The sequence below is a fragment of the Equus przewalskii genome, chromosome 4 (genome assembly GCF_037783145.1).
Source record: "Equus przewalskii isolate Varuska chromosome 4, EquPr2, whole genome shotgun sequence".
In the NCBI taxonomy this organism is placed as follows: domain Eukaryota; kingdom Metazoa; phylum Chordata; class Mammalia; order Perissodactyla; family Equidae; genus Equus; species Equus przewalskii.
In genome coordinates this window covers 69,292,948-69,310,269 of record NC_091834.1, presented here as the reverse complement: position 1 = coordinate 69,310,269, position 17,322 = coordinate 69,292,948, and the positions used below count along the sequence as shown (strand labels likewise).

The 17,322-nt window shown below is 37.1% G+C and overlaps 1 protein-coding gene across 9 annotated transcripts in view; it reads left to right on the top strand.

Moving 5' to 3' along the window:
- The window catches only part of IMMP2L (inner mitochondrial membrane peptidase subunit 2), an 848,424-nt gene that overhangs the window by 346,115 nt on the left and 484,987 nt on the right, over window positions 1-17,322 (top strand). The window lies entirely within an intron of this gene.

The window sequence follows — 17,322 nt, the reverse complement described above, 5'->3', positions numbered from 1 at the left end:
CGCTTTGCTTTGGCAGCGTGGGTTCTGTTCCTGGGTGTGGACTTACACCACTTGTCAGTGGCCGCATTGTGGTGGTGACTCACATGCAAAATAGAGGAAGACTGGCATAGATGTTAGCTCAGGGCAAATCTTCCTCCAAAAAAATAAAAGAAGAATACTAAATGTAGAAGGAGAACAATTCTCAGTACTCAGTTTATTAAATGTTTGTTGAACAGCTACAGGGGACAAGTCCCTGTGCTGGCCACTGAGGGGCAAGAAAGCTGAGAAGGTCTGGTGCCTGCTTTCAAAGTGCTCACAGTCCTGCCTGAGTGTGCACGGAAGGCTGTGCCCCAAGGCTGAGGTCCAGTAAAGATGCTGTGGGAACTTTGTGCTGCCTGACTAGGCCAGGGTGTAACTGCTGAATCCCAGAGAGACAGCTGTGACTTTGTAGGTAATTTGGCCTCTTAAGTACTGAGTTAAAAAATGGATTGAGAGGAAAGAGGAGAGAAGTTTTAAGAAATCATTAATATTTTAAAAACACATATATGACATAATTTTGAAGACTTAAAGTTGATTAATGGCTAGGATACAGTGTAAATAATGGGAAGCTTACCCCCAGTGTGATCATAGTAAGTGTTATGAAATAATAGGTCTAAACAAATGATATCAGAAGAGATCAAAATTATGCTGTCTGTAAATACTATTGGTTAATCCATCTAGAATCTCTTAACTCGGTTTACCAATCAACATATATACTAGGAGATTCTGTATTGATCTCCAAGTCACTGCCCACTCAGACAAGGAGGCTTTTTCCAATCTGGCCCCAATACTCTCTAGTCAAGATCTCTGGGTATTGATGACTTTCTGTGCACAGGACCATATTTAACACCCCTCTCCTTCATCTCAAATAACCACTGTTGAGAATTATAAAACCTGTGTGAAATAAGAACTATCCTTTCTTTAAAAAAAGTTGAGGATCAGTGCTCAATGTTTTATTCTGTTTTTAAGAGCATTTCTAGGTTTTTCATTACAAATCTTTACCATGCTTTTTCACAAGTGGAGATAAATTCCCTCAATTTTAATTTTCCTACACCTAAATTTGTTTCTCCATTCATTCATTCTGACTTCACTCATTTCTGGAGTGGGAGAAAGGCATTAGAACTCACTTTAAAGAGCAAAACTTCTACCTGTACTCTTCCTCTGTCACTGTCTGCTTCCTATCAACCGTCTTTTGTGTTTTAATTTCTTCCCCCTAACCCTGAAAGAAGCTAAATTATTCAAACAAAGAAAAGAAGAAAACGTCGGCGGGGGCGGGGGGGGGGGGGGCGTGGGGGGGGGGGCGGAGGGCGGGCGGGGGGCCGAGGAAATCTCTCACACCAATTTCCCTTCAATCTTTAGACAGTTGTTTTTACTCAGTAACTCTATTTATGCATTTCTTATTAATACCTAATCCACTGAAGTCTGGTTTCTGCCCAAACCATCCATTCTATTGCAGCAGAGCTCAGTAAGGATGCCATGGACTTCAGATTGCTGAGCTCACCCTCTCCCCAGCTCCCCAGGTACTTGATCGCTGTCCAGTCTGTGCGGTCAGCCATCTCCTGTCTAAACTCCTCCCTTGCCTCATTAACTACACTCCCTCTTCTTACCTCTGTGATGTTTTTGCTCTTAGTTGTTTCTTCTGACTTTATTCTGCTGAAAAAAGTGGATATTCTCTTGAATTCTGTATTTGGCCTTCTCTTTATACAGTTGGCACTCTCTTGGGAACTCATCGACTTTCCTTGAGTAAACTGCTCCTTTGACTCCCAAATCCAGAGCTTCAGTCCAGATTTCTCCTGAGCTCTAGTCTCATGGCTCAACCTGCTTAGGACCAGGCACTGCAAACTTGAAATGTTCCAAGCCCCTAACTGATTTATAGCTGTTGTCAACTAGAATTGAGTCTTCTTTCTTTCAAAACAAAAAGTTTATGCAAGTTTATTAAGTTGAAATATTTTACACATTAAGTTTTGTTGGAAGAAATAAGAAAAGGAGTTATGGTTGGTGGCAGTATGAGATTATTCAGTTTGCAGACTAAATACAAACTTAGGGCATTAGTACAGCATGAAGCAAAAAGTGAGTTTTTTGCAAGAAATTTACATAGGATATTTTTTAAAGTCATCATAGGAAACGAATAACTTTGTTGCACTTCCTTGTACTTATATCATAGTGTAGCATTTTTATTTTAAGATATTTACCTGGAATTTAAATAATATATGGGGGCATAGGACCTCATAATATTTTCAAGGCATAAAGTAATTTGATTGTGGTTGATGAGGGTTATCAAAATTCATTGTTGTATTCTGAATTTGTTGGCTTCTGGGTAAGTCGGAGAAAATTACTTCTTCCACTTGGATACATAGTTGATCAGCCGAAATCTAGGTGATAACGGTTGTGAGGTTGTTCTGTGTAAGTGCAACTTCTATTCCCTCCAGTTACCTTCTGCCAGATCTTCATAAACACAGACCTCCTTGTGGCTGCCTCGCTCCCCCGCCTCTGTCAACCATCCCCCTCCCCTGCTTCTGCCACATAGCTCCTGGCTGTGGAAATAGAACCAAATAGCCTTCTTTAACAGATTAAATACATTTATCCTTAAACAGCAATGGAGAATTAGGGTCGGATGGTAGGGTGGCAGAATGTGTATAGAAAGAATGTGAAATGTGAAGTGCCCTTTTAAAAAAGGTTTTCTTGCTTAGCTCACAGAAGATCAACTATTGTTTGGTCTGACTTCATTTTCTAAAGGCGCTCACTGGTCCCAAGACTTGTTTAAGGGTAAGAGATGCTAGAATCTTCTTACCTTAGAATCTAGGTTATGCTACTAACCTAAAATACTTCCAAGCCGGGTGGAAGGAATATACAGTTATTTGCCTTTAGGGCATTTTCTTTTAAGTGTACATTAGAAGACAGTTCCAGCCGGGGCAGTTTGTTTAGAAATAAAAGCATGCAGGTAGGGTGTGTGTGTGTGTGTGTGTGTGTATTTAAACAGCAGCATTTTACCTGGCTGCAGATTCAAACTGTATTTCTGGAAGTATTCTGTTATCAAATGTGACTGTGATGTAACGAATGCATTTTACATGCAGTAATGGAATTTAAATTGCCCTGTGAGTCTCAGTAAAATAGTTCATCTATTTTTGCCTTGGTTTTCTTACCTGCATTTTGAGGGAGGAACATTCAAAGAATATTAAAAAAAAAAAAAAAGAATATCATTCAAAATGCAAAATAATGCACTGTAAATTGTATTAAATCCATTAACCATATTCAATTGAAAACCTGTAAGCCAGGCTAGCCCTGGAAAAAGTTGTGAGCAAGGCAGTATGCCTTGTTGCTTCTCACCCTCCTTCTCTGGGATGTTCTCTTATCTCTCATTTCAGGTACACAGTGGTCAATCTATTTCTGGTCTTCAAAGCCTTCTCTAAGGAAAAGGAAGTAGTGAGATTGATGTCTGCTATGTGTCAGAGTTTGTATTAGATGTTTTACAAGTATTCTCATTACTTAACTAAGATGACTGTCACACTTGTGATACCAGCTCTCCTTCCCCAATTTAAACTCCAGTTAGTCAAACTGCCTCATCAAGATTGTTATGAAATTTCTTTGTATCACATGATGATACAATTATTTATGTATCTACTACCTATGTAGATTAATGGTCCTGTTTTATATAGAGAAGTGGTGTACCCATAGTGGTTAAGAGTGTGGCTTTTGAAACCAGTCTTCTTGAGGAAACCATGGCTCCAGAGATTGTCAATTGCCCAAGGCCACATATCATTAGTGACATATTTACTAAAAGGATTTGGACCTGAGTGTGACTGCTTCCAGTGCCCATTCTGTCAACCACTACTCTCTCCTCTGCTTTTCTGTTTGTTCTCTTAGTGCATGAAAGAGTGAAATGTTTCCTGCAATCCTGCATTTTTTGTTAAGTATGTCACGTATTTTACGCAAAAGAAAAATAATTTCACTTTCAGTGAGTCTAAAAGTATATTTGATGATAAATGAAGAAGCTCTCTAATCTGAATTTGGTGATATGGTAATGCTATATTTAATTGTAAACTGAAGCCTGAAACACTAGGAGAATCAGAGAAAACCTTGCTTTTGGGAAAGTTTTTTGGTGAGGAACATTGGCCTGAGCTAACTTCTGTTGCCAGTCTTCCTCTTTATGCTTGCGCAAGATTGTCCCTGAGCTAATATCTGTGGCAGTCTTCCTCTATTTTGTTAGCAGGATGCTGACACAGCATGGCTTGATGAGCGGTGTGAAGCTCTGTGCTCAGGGTCCAAACCAAAGTGGAGCATGTCAACTTAACCACTACACCACCAGGCTGGCCTGAGAAAACTGTTTTGCTTAGGTGTCATTGTTTACCTTGAGCATGAAAAATAGAGCGAGTAGTTAGAAAGCTTAGAGGAATAAAAAATAATAACCATCACGCCGTCCTGGAAATAAAAGGAAATGATAAAGCATACCCCTGCCAGATCAGTGATCAGTAATTTTTGCTATTGGCTAGACATTTAATTTAGTGTAAAAAATGGTATGAGATGAAGCTTTAAAACGTATATCTGTAGACTGTTTTTGTATCAGTATTTATTTTGATATTCTGACAGCTGGCCACTTTAATTTGCACTGGTTAATCCAGCTGAAATTATCTCATGAACATATACATCAGCATCCCAACTCCCCAGACACACACACAAGATTGACCCACAAACAAAACCTTATCATACTCAAACAGGTACTTTAAGGCTGATCTATGAGAGCAGTTGCTTGAACAAGCATTTAGACTAGGAAAGGCATTCTTTCATCTTGAAAGATATAGTTAGTCTTCTCTTCCAACTGCTAAGCCCCCCGACTCTCCATCACTGGGGTGAATTGGAGGCAGAAAATCACCTTAAGCCAAGTCAGTTCACGATCATAAAAGTTGTGAAGAATGGCAATTCTCTGAAACTTCACTCTATTAAAAGTATCATCCTTATTCTCTTACCTTCATCGTTGCCCTAGTGCTCTGCTGAAGGATGCCATAGTTTCTTCAGCATTTGTTGGGTTTAGGAGAATGTGAACCAGTACATCTTTCTTGTGTTGATTACTCTCTGTACTTGGGTGATCAGCAATTGGAAAGTTAAAGGAGAATCCATGAGTACAGTGTAAAAGGAAAGTTCTTGAGAAAATAACTCTGCCATATTTATTAAGTATTAGTGCTATTTTTCTGGTCACTAATGTTGAGCTAATTTCCTTTCTGGTATGCCCTTGTAGTATTTCATTTTTTTCATTAAAAAGGTAGGATCCATGAAAGCATTGATGTCTTTCAATAGTGATAATTGATACAGAGGCCAAGTGCCTGCTTCTGAGACAGGTTCCTGTGCTCCTTTCTTCCTCCCTCAGTTGTTTTCGTTATTTTGATTGAAACCTTTGATTTCAAGGCATGGAGTCCTATAGAGCCTTGATTAGAGAACGGCCACAATAAAATGTGAATTTTCTCATGTTTTTCTGAGTAGCACACTTCAGCTCATGGTGTTTATCAGCCACTCTCCAGAGCCCTCTCCTGCTTGCTACTCAAGGGTGGTTTTAGTTAGTGGAACTCCTACTTAGTGTGATTAGCATAGCTGGCTGATTTTAGTAGGAAGTACCTATCTTTTAAGTTTGCTGGTGAAGAACTTCTAACTGGTTTCTACTGGATTCATCTCAGTGGAACAGTTCATCTTCTTTTCCATCTTGTGCATACCTGCCCATCCCTCCCCCAATCAGTGTTTCAAAGTGCTTTGTCAATAGCATGGTGCTATATAAATATAAAGTTGGAATAGTAATTGGACACGAGAAACTTTTTATAAGCCATTTTTATTGGTCTGGTCTTGCATGAAGTTAGTCAGTTGGAATAAGGTCCTTGGCTCAAAAATGTTTTATTAGGTAGGAAATCTTCCTATTGAACAAGGAGAAGTTCTTTTATAGGACTAATAACCAAATAGCAAGCTATTGTGAGTAATGATATAAGTCTGTTTCTTTGGGGCATGTCAGTAACACCAAGTTTGTCAAGTGACCACGCTTTGGGCCCCTTCCCATCATATGCAGGTTTCAGACTATCCGTTTCCGTGGGAGGTTGACCCCTCACTCCTTCCAGCACAGAATAATTCTTCCCTTGATTGATAGGGTCCAGCTACTATAGGAAGAGCCATCTGTGAGCACCATGAATTTACCTGAACCATGTGGAATATAGCCTTTATTGAAACAGTAACAGAGAATTTAAGTTACACTGCGGCTAAGGCTGACAAGAGCAAAGGAGGGAGCAAGAGTAGTGGAAGCTGGCAAGGGCTACAAGCACTGATTTCAACCTCTGTTCTCCAGGAGACCCTGCCAGACAGCTGCCAACCCTTCCCACTAAAGCTGCTGCTTCTCTGACAGGTCTAAATCGACCTGGCCTCCATCTCCCATCCCCTTTAAAAAATAATTAAAATTTTCCTTTTACAAGCAATATCATCAATATAGACGTAAATCTTATTGTAACTTGGCAGTATGGTGAAGTGGTTAAGGCCTCAGAGTCTGGGGCCAGACTGCCTGAATTTGGTTCCCAGATCTGTACTTATTGCTGAAGTGATTTTGGGCAGGTGATTCAAGGTCTCTGTGCTTCTGCTGCTTCCTCTGTAAGTGACTCTGGTGGGCCTTGTGAAGAGAGTTTGGTGAGTTAGTATTTGTAAAGCACTTAAAACAATACCTGCCATTGAATAAGCTCTTTTTAACTTTGCTATGATGATGATGATTATTATTTAAAATATAATCTTGACTGAAGTCTAAAGCACTCTCTTCTATCTTGTTCTATTGAATACAGCATTCATTCACTTATTCAACAAATACAGTAGTCCTCCCTTATTCACAGGGGATATGTTCCAAGACCCCCAGTAGATGCCTGAAACTGTGGATGGTACTGAATCCTATATATACTATGTTCTTTTCCTATACATACATACCTATGATAAAGTTTAATTTATAAATTAGGTACAGTAAGAGATTAGCAACAATAACTTCTCTTTGGCATTTTTGAATTGCCAGCATCACTACTCTTGCCCTTTGGGGACATTATTAAGTAAAATAAGGGTTACTTGAACACAAGCACTGCGATACCATGACAGTTGATCAGATAATCCATATGGCTACTAAACAACTAATGGTAGGGTACCATATACAGTGTGGACACAGACGACAAAGGGATGATTCATGTCCTGGGCAGGAGGGAGCAAGATGGTGTGAGATTTCATCACGCTACTCAGAACAGCATGTAATTTAAAATTTATGAGGTGTTTATTTCTGAGATTTTCCGTTTAATATTTTTGAATTGGTAATGGAAACCGTGGAAAGTGAAACTGCAAATAATGGGGGACTACTGTATTTATTAGGCACCTACTATGTTCTAGGCATAGTATTCTATCTGCCTCATTCCCAATAGGCTCCATACTATGTGTAAGGCCAGAACCTAATTATAGTATAGCAGGTTAAATTCCTGCTCCAATGCTATGTTTGAAATGTAAGATGTAAGAGTGTAAATGGCTTTTATTCACACTTTTTTTAAAAACATTGGCCCTGAGCTAACATCTGTTGCCAATCTTTTTTTTCCCCTTCTTCTTCTCCCCAAAGGCCCCCCCACTACATATTTGTATATTCTAGTTGTAGGTCCTTCTAGTTCTACTATGTGGGACACCACCTCAGCATGGCTTGATGAGTGGTGCTAGGGCCATGCCCAGGATCCAAACTGGCGAACCCCTGGACCACAAAGGCGGAGCGTGCTACCTTAACCACTCAGCCATGGGGCTGGCCCCTATTGACACTTTTTTAAAAGGTTAAGTGCATAACTTGGACTGGGTAGTATTGCCCTGAATGTCTGGGTACTCTTGCTAAATGGCAAAATCCCATTCAGTGGATCCTAATAGGGAGAGCCTGCTGGCCCTATAGCCTCAGGTAGCAGAACTCTCCCCTTCTCCATGCATGCAGTTACTCTGCTTCCTTCCTACTGATGGCAGGGAGATCCCTTTTGACCAGAAGAGGAAGAACCTAATCTCCTTGGGGCCCACGGGCTGTTGGAACAGCTCCACCTTGCTCCCCTTCTCTTACATCATTTTGCAGCACACACTGCACGTGCGCAGTGGTCATGGACAACGTCATTGTTTACTTGTATTTTACCCAAACTTTTTTAGTCTTTTTTGTCTGTGTTAGGGTGTATTCATTTAGGGAAAAAACAGCCTACCACTAGTTCTTCTCCCAGAACTCAGTGGACTAACGTACACTGTATTGGGGAGACAAGAAGATATTTAAACTGAAAAAGAAAAAAGTTACAGAAAATTGTAGGGAGAGGTTTTCAAAAAACAAATGTTGCCTCTTCCCATTGTTGCCTCGACCTGACCTGGTCCTTGGTACATGAATCACAGAGGTTCTTGAAGAACTGGGCAGTAAGAACCATTCTTAGTTTAAATATTGAAACTGATTTCTCATCAACCTACCTGATAAAAGTTGAGTTATGGTTCTAGATGCTTAAAATAATTGAGGAGAATGATATTCAGATATATACTGAGCAGAAAAGAGGAACAAAGAAGGCCTAAGTAGCCATGCAGGAATGAGTTGTCCAATGGCTGTAACTCCATGTGTTGTGACATCACATGCTAGAAGCATACACATTGGCATCACTGTCTGTGTGGTGTTCCCTTTAAAAAAGATAATTATATCCTTTCTTTGCATCATGGACTCCTTTGGTGGGAATCTGCTATAGCCTATAGACCCTTTCTCAGAATAAATTTTTAAATGCATAAAATAAAATACATAGGATTATGAGGGAAACCAGTTTAGTCATAATTATAATTAATTATAGTGTTACTTAATTACAGGGATACATTTTGAGAAATGCGTTGTTAGGTGATTTCGTCGTTGTGTGAACATCGTAGAGTGTACTTAAACAAACCTAGATGGTATAGCCTACTACACACCTAGGCAATATGGCACTAATCTTATGGGACCACTGTCATATTTGCAGTCCATTGTTGACCAAAATGTTGTTTTGGGGCACGTGACTATATATTGAATACATTTATCAAAATATTTTACTATTTGTGATGTACTATATATGTGCTTCTTAGTAGTGTATTTAAATGTATTGAATTATGTGATCTAACATTGGGTCTAAAAATGACCATAATTTCAAAATAGTGTTGAAAGTAAAAAATATTTCAAGATATATGGGTGACTAAGTCACAGGAACTGCCAATATGACTGTGGGGTGTGTTTTTTTTTCCCTCCTATATTCATAACAGAAAGAAGTGCTAGCTTTCAGGTAGAGGTTAGGAAAAATAAAGATGTATGTTTTTTTATTCCTAGATTTACAGATTGCCCTGAGTTCTGTGTGTGGACCCCTGGGTCCATGAACCTCAGGTTAAGAACTCCTGTTGAGAAGCAGCAGTAAAGGCTGCACTGCTTGCTGGAATGGGGGTATTATGAAAGATACAATGAAGACACTGGAAACTTCTGTATGTTGATATGTTTTATGGTAAAGGAAACACCCTCCATTTTGATTTTTTTTTAATTCAAAAGTATGTCATTTTATAATAAGATTTTCTTCAAACTTCTGGGGCCTTTTCATTTTCTATCAGTGCCTTGTAATTCAGAGAACCATGTGATCTTTTTGACTTAAACATTGAAGATTTGATATTGTAACAAGAGATAATTTAAGATTATATTTTTCTGTTCTGATTTATATATATGGTCGGCATTATAGGGTTTAGAATAAAGCATATTTCCTTGCATTTCAGAATGCTAACCAAGCTAATCACATGCTTCTGATTACTTCTCATGTTATTTAATCTAAAATGCTTAGAACCGTTGAAATAAATATTTGAGTGAGCCAAGTGGTTGAGCAATAATGCAAAGGAATGTGATGAACAGTTTGCTTTAATTTCCATGCCGTTCTTTTCATTAGGTTATAGAAATTATAATTTTCTATTCTATTCTAACCTACATGAATACACTGAAAGCTGAGGTTTAAGTTTTGGTAATTGCTGTTTACTTATATATGTTATTGATTTTAATATATTTTTGTGTTTAATTGCTTAGTTCTTTTAGAAATAAATCCTTCGAGGTAATATGCCTAGAACCTATAGATTTTCTTACTTTGTTGTCATTTTTAGATCTTCAGTCCTCTTGCCTCCTGACATGCAGGCTTATTTCTCGTAGTATATTTTATTTCTAGTTGCTAAATGCAGTGAATACAGTCAGACATAGTCGGAAGAAAAAGCCTGTGAGTTACGGGTGATTGCTTTTATGTGTTAAAAGTGCCTATGGAGGGTCTCATTAGCACTCACAGCATGGGGAATTTTTGCAGCTACCACACAGAGCTCAAAAAACCCAACTGCAAAGCAGACTTGATTGTTTATATCTCAGTATTTTTATTTGGAGCTTCAAAGGATGTTAACAAAACTTCTTGGGGCAGGTGGAATGCCATATGGCACAGGCACTGGACCACTGCCATAGCTTTGGAGATTTCTTGAAGCTTCTCCTTCTAGTGGGGCTGATGTGAGTCCTTGGACTTTTTCCATTCAGTGATGACATTCATCTACAGATCAGCAATAAAGCTACTTAAAACAAAACAAAAGAGCAACCATCTAGATAGAGACTTCTTGTTTTAGTATATACTTATTGATAGTGCCAGAAAGAGAGCATCTTTATTAACAGTGTCTTTATTGGATTTGAAACTTTTTTTCACTTACTGACTTACACAAATTTCATACAAATACTATTGTGGGGTAATTTTAGGGTTGGGTGGGATGTAGACATAGTGGTTTTCTATGTGCTAACTGAATACTCCTAAATTCAGATTTGTGTCTTCCTCACACGCACACACATTTTCACATCTATGGGTAGTTCTGAATGGTGGCATAGCCGTTAAGCAGCAGTGTCTGGGGCTTGCTGGAGGTAATACCAGATGTCACACTGCTGTTTAAGTTCTATTGTTAGCACAGCAACCTTCCTCACCCTGGTGTTTTTATGCCAACCTTGAGGCAGGGTGGAAAAAACTTCCCTTCCAGTCCTGCTTGCTGCAAGTGTTCTTGATGGTCTCTATGGCAGTAGTGAGACCAGAGGCTCTAGAGGAGGAGAAGGCAAGGGAAGTTTTATCAGTGCTTGAGAGAATGAACGGAGTATGTCCTTGTTTAATAGAATATGGAGAAACTGAATATTTGTAATTATGTCACTGACTTCAGATTATCTATCTATCTGAATATATATATATATATCCTTTGGAATACTCATATAATTCTTTCCATACAAAATAACTTTTGTAAATAATGGTACCTTTGAGACTGTCATTTTCTGTGGAAATTGGCCCTGCAAATAACTTTAAGTAAAGATTAAAGAACATAGAAGAATATTTACTTATTGACTCAATTTTTCCTATTTCTTCCCCCTATTTCTTTGATTCCAGAGGCAGAATAATTTCTCACAGGAAGATCCCCGTTCTCTTTGATTCTTCATGGCTGCTCATACATCTGTAATAAGAAGTGAGCCATAATATGAAAAAAAAAATGGTCTTTCATTGAGTATAAAATATAATTACCATTTATGGGCACTTTCTCTTTTCATAAATGAGCTACACATCTTATATTTTCCCTATTATTGTGACAACAGTGCAAATTAGGTGCTATTATTTTCACTTTATAAATGCAGAGAATGAAACCAAAATAAGTAACTTCTTCAAGTTCTCACAGACATACCTATTAAATGGCAGAACTGGATTTTAAAAAACCGTTATAGTCAAACTCCAGAGTCTACGTTCTTTCCTTTATGCCTGAAATTATGTCTTTTGTTTCATGCCAAATATTTCACAGAGATTTATAATTTCTTGATTCAGACGTTTTGCCCTTTTGAGTTAAAAGAGTCAAGATGATCTACAAATATGCTCTATGGAAGGAATTGCTCTTTTAACAGCAAAAAATACCTTACAAATGAGAGGTCAAGCTAATGAGAAACAATGTACAATATAGCTGTCTAGGAAAGTGCCAACACGACTTCTGGCTGTAAGTCTGAGAGTGTAGCTTCTACTTGTCCCAATTAAGCTTTGAATGCATATGTGGTCGTTTCCCTTTATAGCTCTCTATGGACAGAGTTTGCAATATCAGATCTGAAATGACAGAAGTGGCTCCCAGTAAAATGAAGCCGAGGAAGCTATGGCCTAAAATATAAACTCTTTTTTAAAAACTTGTTTCCTTACTGAGATTGCCAATTTCCATAATTAGTCAGAGGCAATTAAATACTCTAATTAGTTTGATCTTTATGGAATTTCCAGCATATTTTTGTTTTGTAATCAGAACTAACTTTGAGTATATGACTAATATCCCTTGTAAAAGCTTACATCAGTATGCATCAAAACGGTTTACTTCCCTTCCAGGATGGAGGTACTTTATTGGCATAATTTTAACATGCATTTCATAAAAACACAGTGTTTATACATTATTACTTATTTGAACTATCACATCATCTGTCTGCAGGCAACATGGGGTTAAGCAGAACATAATGGCTTTTCTTCATTTTTTGGTTTAGATGCAGCCACAAAATGAACATTTAAGATGCACTTATAAATACTTAATGTGTTTTAACACTTAAGATAAATGATACTTTAAATTTTTGGTATAAAATAATTATTAATATAAAAGTTTATGTAATCTAGCAAGGCACTAATTTAAAACTGCCAATCTATAACTGTAAGATTTAACATTCAAGCCATAGTGCAAATTAAGGTTGATTTGATTAGTGAACTGCTGCCTTCCAAATTCCAATTTACATAAGTGAGAGAAAGCAAACTATATAAAAACTAGTCTGAGTTCTCCCATTTTCTTTTGCATGTCTCTGCTTCTGAGTCCATTGGATATCTCTGTAGCATCATGTTTTTTTCTTATTTGCCACTAAATCCATTCTTGAAATCATGCCTGCCCTAGATTCATACACACTCTCACCTCCACCCTCCACCCCAGGGCTATTTTTCTCTGAGGAACACAATTGATTTTCTGAACCCCACTTTTTCGTTCCTGGGGGCACTTTATGTTCTATTTCCTAATTCTCATTTCTCAAACTTATTTTCTTCCCTTTTTCCTTTTCAATTGATAAATAAACTGGCAAACTCTATCTTGAACCCAAGGTGACAGTTTTCTTGAGTTTTCTGAGAGTCTTAAGATTCCTTTAAATGGAATGCATCATAGAAGTTGGGAGGACCGGACTCAGAAGGAGCCTGGCTCCTCTCAAATTGAATCCTGTTGAGATGCTGGGACGGCCTCTACCTTCCTTAGATCTAATAGGACCAAAGACGTAGTAAATACCTGGTGGTAGTAGAAACTAGAAAACAGTGGGCTTAGTTCCTTTAGTGCTGTTAGCCTGGTGGATGGGAATTCTATCCCAGAGTTCCACTGAACACACTGAGTAATTGAGGGCTGAAAACATAAAAGTGATAGGTACTTAAACAGAATTTATTATACTGAGGATAGGACTTGGGAGGAAAAAAATAAGATTCTGCATTTTATATATCAATTCTACACTCATTTCCTTTCCTGTCACTTAGGGGAGAGAAGTTTAAAAAATCTTTTTTATGCCTTTTATTTATTTTTCTGCTTATTTCTTTTACTGAAGTAAGAAATAGCTGTACATATTGAAATGTTTATTCTTAAAGCTTTTGAATCCAAACAATTTTCTTCAATACTTGTTCTATATGTAAGCAAGGTTTGAACATATCTAAAGTGACAGATTAGCTAGCTACAAAATTGGTAGCTATTTGTTTTAGCTATAAGGAGTAATCAGAAATGTGGAAGCAATGATAAGAAGCCCTTAGTGTACTTTATTCTTGTATTGGCTTTTATCATGCTATTGAAAAGAGTTACGGGCAACGTTTTGTTATTATTTGTGGCATACAACCAGATTAAATAATGCTGGTCATTTGTTTAGGATTGTATAAAAGCTTTGCATTTATCTCAGTATCCACATTCAAAATTGGAAAGTTCAGCAGTGTATTTTAGGGCAACAGAGCCTTCCTTTATGACTCATTGATCATCTGGTTTGGACTCACTGCCATGCCACCAAATAGTTGCTGTGTAGGTGGGGCCAGAGCCAATGAATCAAGCTGGGGGCACCCATAACAATGTATGTGTTAGCTCCTCCATATCTCCTTTCCTATTTCAGCATTTCAGGATGCTCAAATACAGTATTCACTTATTTATCAAATGTATTTATTGAGCACTTATGGTGTCTCAGGCAGTATTTAGAGCATTGCATAGTAATGATGAACAAGACAGACAAGATCCCTGTTCACAGAGCTTATATTCCATTAAACAAACATAAATAAGAAAATATCAGAATAGTGATAAGGGTGACAAAGGTATAGGACCAGTCATTAGAAGCATGTTTCATAGTTTGTGGTTATTAGAAATATTATCCACTCCTACTTTGGAAAACCACTCTCCAGCCAGTCACAGCAGGGGGAATTTGGCTCAGTGACCTTAAGATATTTTTATTACATGGATCTTAAACATGTGAGCAAATTGTCTACTGGCAACAAAAATAGTGTGGTAATAAGGACATCAGGTAATGGATACTTCTAATTATATTTAAATATGTCTACATATAGTTATAATAATGGTAAGATAATATTATCATAATGGTGTAATAGTATAGAAATAATGGTATAATATTTGGTGGTTGTAAAAACTAAGTGTCTTTTTCTTTTTTTTCTAATAGCATCAACTAAGCCCCACAATATGTGTTATTTTAGTATGCTGGATTTAACTTCAAAGAATAACGTTTTTCTATCCTGGAAACATCCTAGGAGCTTAATATACAGTATGTTAAAATTTTTCTTGATTTATAAAATGAAGCACATATCCCATATAGAGCAGCCAAAATGAAAAAAAAAGTAGAGGCTTTGTCAATATGTGTATATGTTGAATCAAAATAAGTAGTACATTCATTTCAGCACAACTTCGTTATTTGGTTTTGTGATTCATAGGAAAGATGCTTGCTAGTTCTTGAGACTATGTAGATGGCCCCTAGCTAGTTGGAATCAGTAATATGAAAAGGAATTAGCATGCTCACAACACACTAAGTCTCACTCATGGTATTAGGTACGTTCTTATCTCATTTGATTGTCCATATGACCTATTTTTACAGTAAAAGAAAATGAAGACCCAGGTAAATGTGGACAGAGAGTGTGGAAGCCAGGATTCCCTCTGACTCCCTTGCGGGCCCTTCACACTCTTTGTGACATGAAGCCTACAAGTTCATCTTCCTGTCATATTTGATGTACCTACATGTAAATTAAAGAAGTCTCACAGGTACCTAAGTTTTAGGCAACATTTTAGTGCAAAGTCTAATTGAGGTAAATTAGATCTGTGGGTCATCACCAAAGGCCATTTTAACAATGATTTTAGTTGCTTCTTAGACTAAAGGATCTACAATTAGTACGTAGCAACATTGACTGATCTTTCGTTTTATGTTCTTTCTATTACTCCATTTGACACCTACACCTTTTAAACTTAGAGATGTGTGATAGACAGAAAATAATAATTAACAGAGAGATGGGCAAAGTGAAGAGGACAAAATTGCAAAAAGGAGGACGATTTGAAACTCAGTAATGAAGTCAGGTTATTTTGTAGTGACAAACTTTCTCTGACCATTTTCTTAAGAATTTTCCTGTAGTACTTTCAAGATTTAACATTTTTCCTACTATTTTTTTCATCCACATTTATGGATGAACTTGAAGATTGCTAGTTATCAGATGACGTGCATATTCAAGAAGAAAAGAATTGTGTGAGTAAAGGAAAAGATATTAAGAGGATACAGGTTCTCCTATTCTTTCTAATTTTCATTGTATTTAGAAAATAAACTAGATTAAGTAAACAGTGTTCCATAACTAGAAGAGAATCATTGAAAAGCCATATGCAATAAGAGAGTCCACACCATGGACCATTCATTTTTCTTTATGGTTTAAATGAGTATAAATGATTTGACATTATTTTTAAGCATCATATTTTAATTTTCATGAGTTAGCAAAAGGTGAAAGTTTGATGCCTTTTTGTCGATCTGCATTTGGGCTTAGATTTACAATATGCTGCAGACTTAACAAATGGCATTCATATGCCAAAACTAAATTTTTGGACCGTTCATTTCATATTTAACCTATATGTGATACATAAAAAGTGGAAAGTACTTTTAGATCATAATGACGCAAATACATTTTGCTTATTGACTTGTTGAGAAATATATTTCCCAATATAAAGTCAAATATTCTACTTTTCATAAAAGAAAATATATATATATTAAACTTACAAAAAATTTCCCTCTTATTTAAATTATTCTGTGTCCTTTTTGTTTTTTGAGGAAGATTTTCCCTGAGCTAACATCTGCCACCAATCCTCCTCTTTTTGCTGAAGAAGACTGGCTCTTGGCTAACATCCATGCCCATCTTCCTCTACTTTATATGTGGGATGCTTGCCACAGCATGGCTTGATAAGTGGTGCATAGGTCCACACCCAGGATCGGAACTGGCGAACCCCGGGGCGTCAAAGCAGAATGCGTGAACGTGACCACTGCACCACCAGGCTGGCCCCTGTGTACTTTTCTTTTTAAAGCTCCTTGTTGCAGATCCTTTTCACATTTCTTCAGAAAATTTCTCGTATTGTGAACCATGTGATTTATAATGGCATATGTACTTTTACATGAACAAATTACAGATTGCTCTTGACAGTAGCCTAGGATGGTCTATATATATTTTTCTCCTACCCACCGTCTATGTTATATTATTACTTAAAAGTGTATATACTACACAACTTAAGAATTAAAAGAAAAAATACTTTAGTTAACCTTTAGTGAGTTTACAGTCTTTGCATCAGGGAAATAAACTACTATAAAATGATTTTGAAATAACTGTTTGGTAATATAGTTCAGATACCTCAAAAATTAAAACTCAAATGAATAAATTCTGAGATTAAGGCAGTGATGATCATTATGGAAGGGAAAGGTCACCAGAAAATTTATTTTGTCATTTGTCCTTCTCTTTGTATTAATTGACACTTTTTTGGGGGAGGGCCTGTTTTTCATATAAATTTTGTTTTGGTATACAATTTTATAGTTTTTTTCTGACTTCAAGAAAGCTTTTTATGGCCAATAATTTTGAAGGCAAAATTTTCCATTTCTAAGTTGATAATGATTTTTCAACAGATTTATTGAGCTGCAATTCATCCATTTAATGTGTGCAGTTTAATGGTTTTTAGTATACTCACAGATATATGCAATCATCACTACAATTCCTATTAGAACAT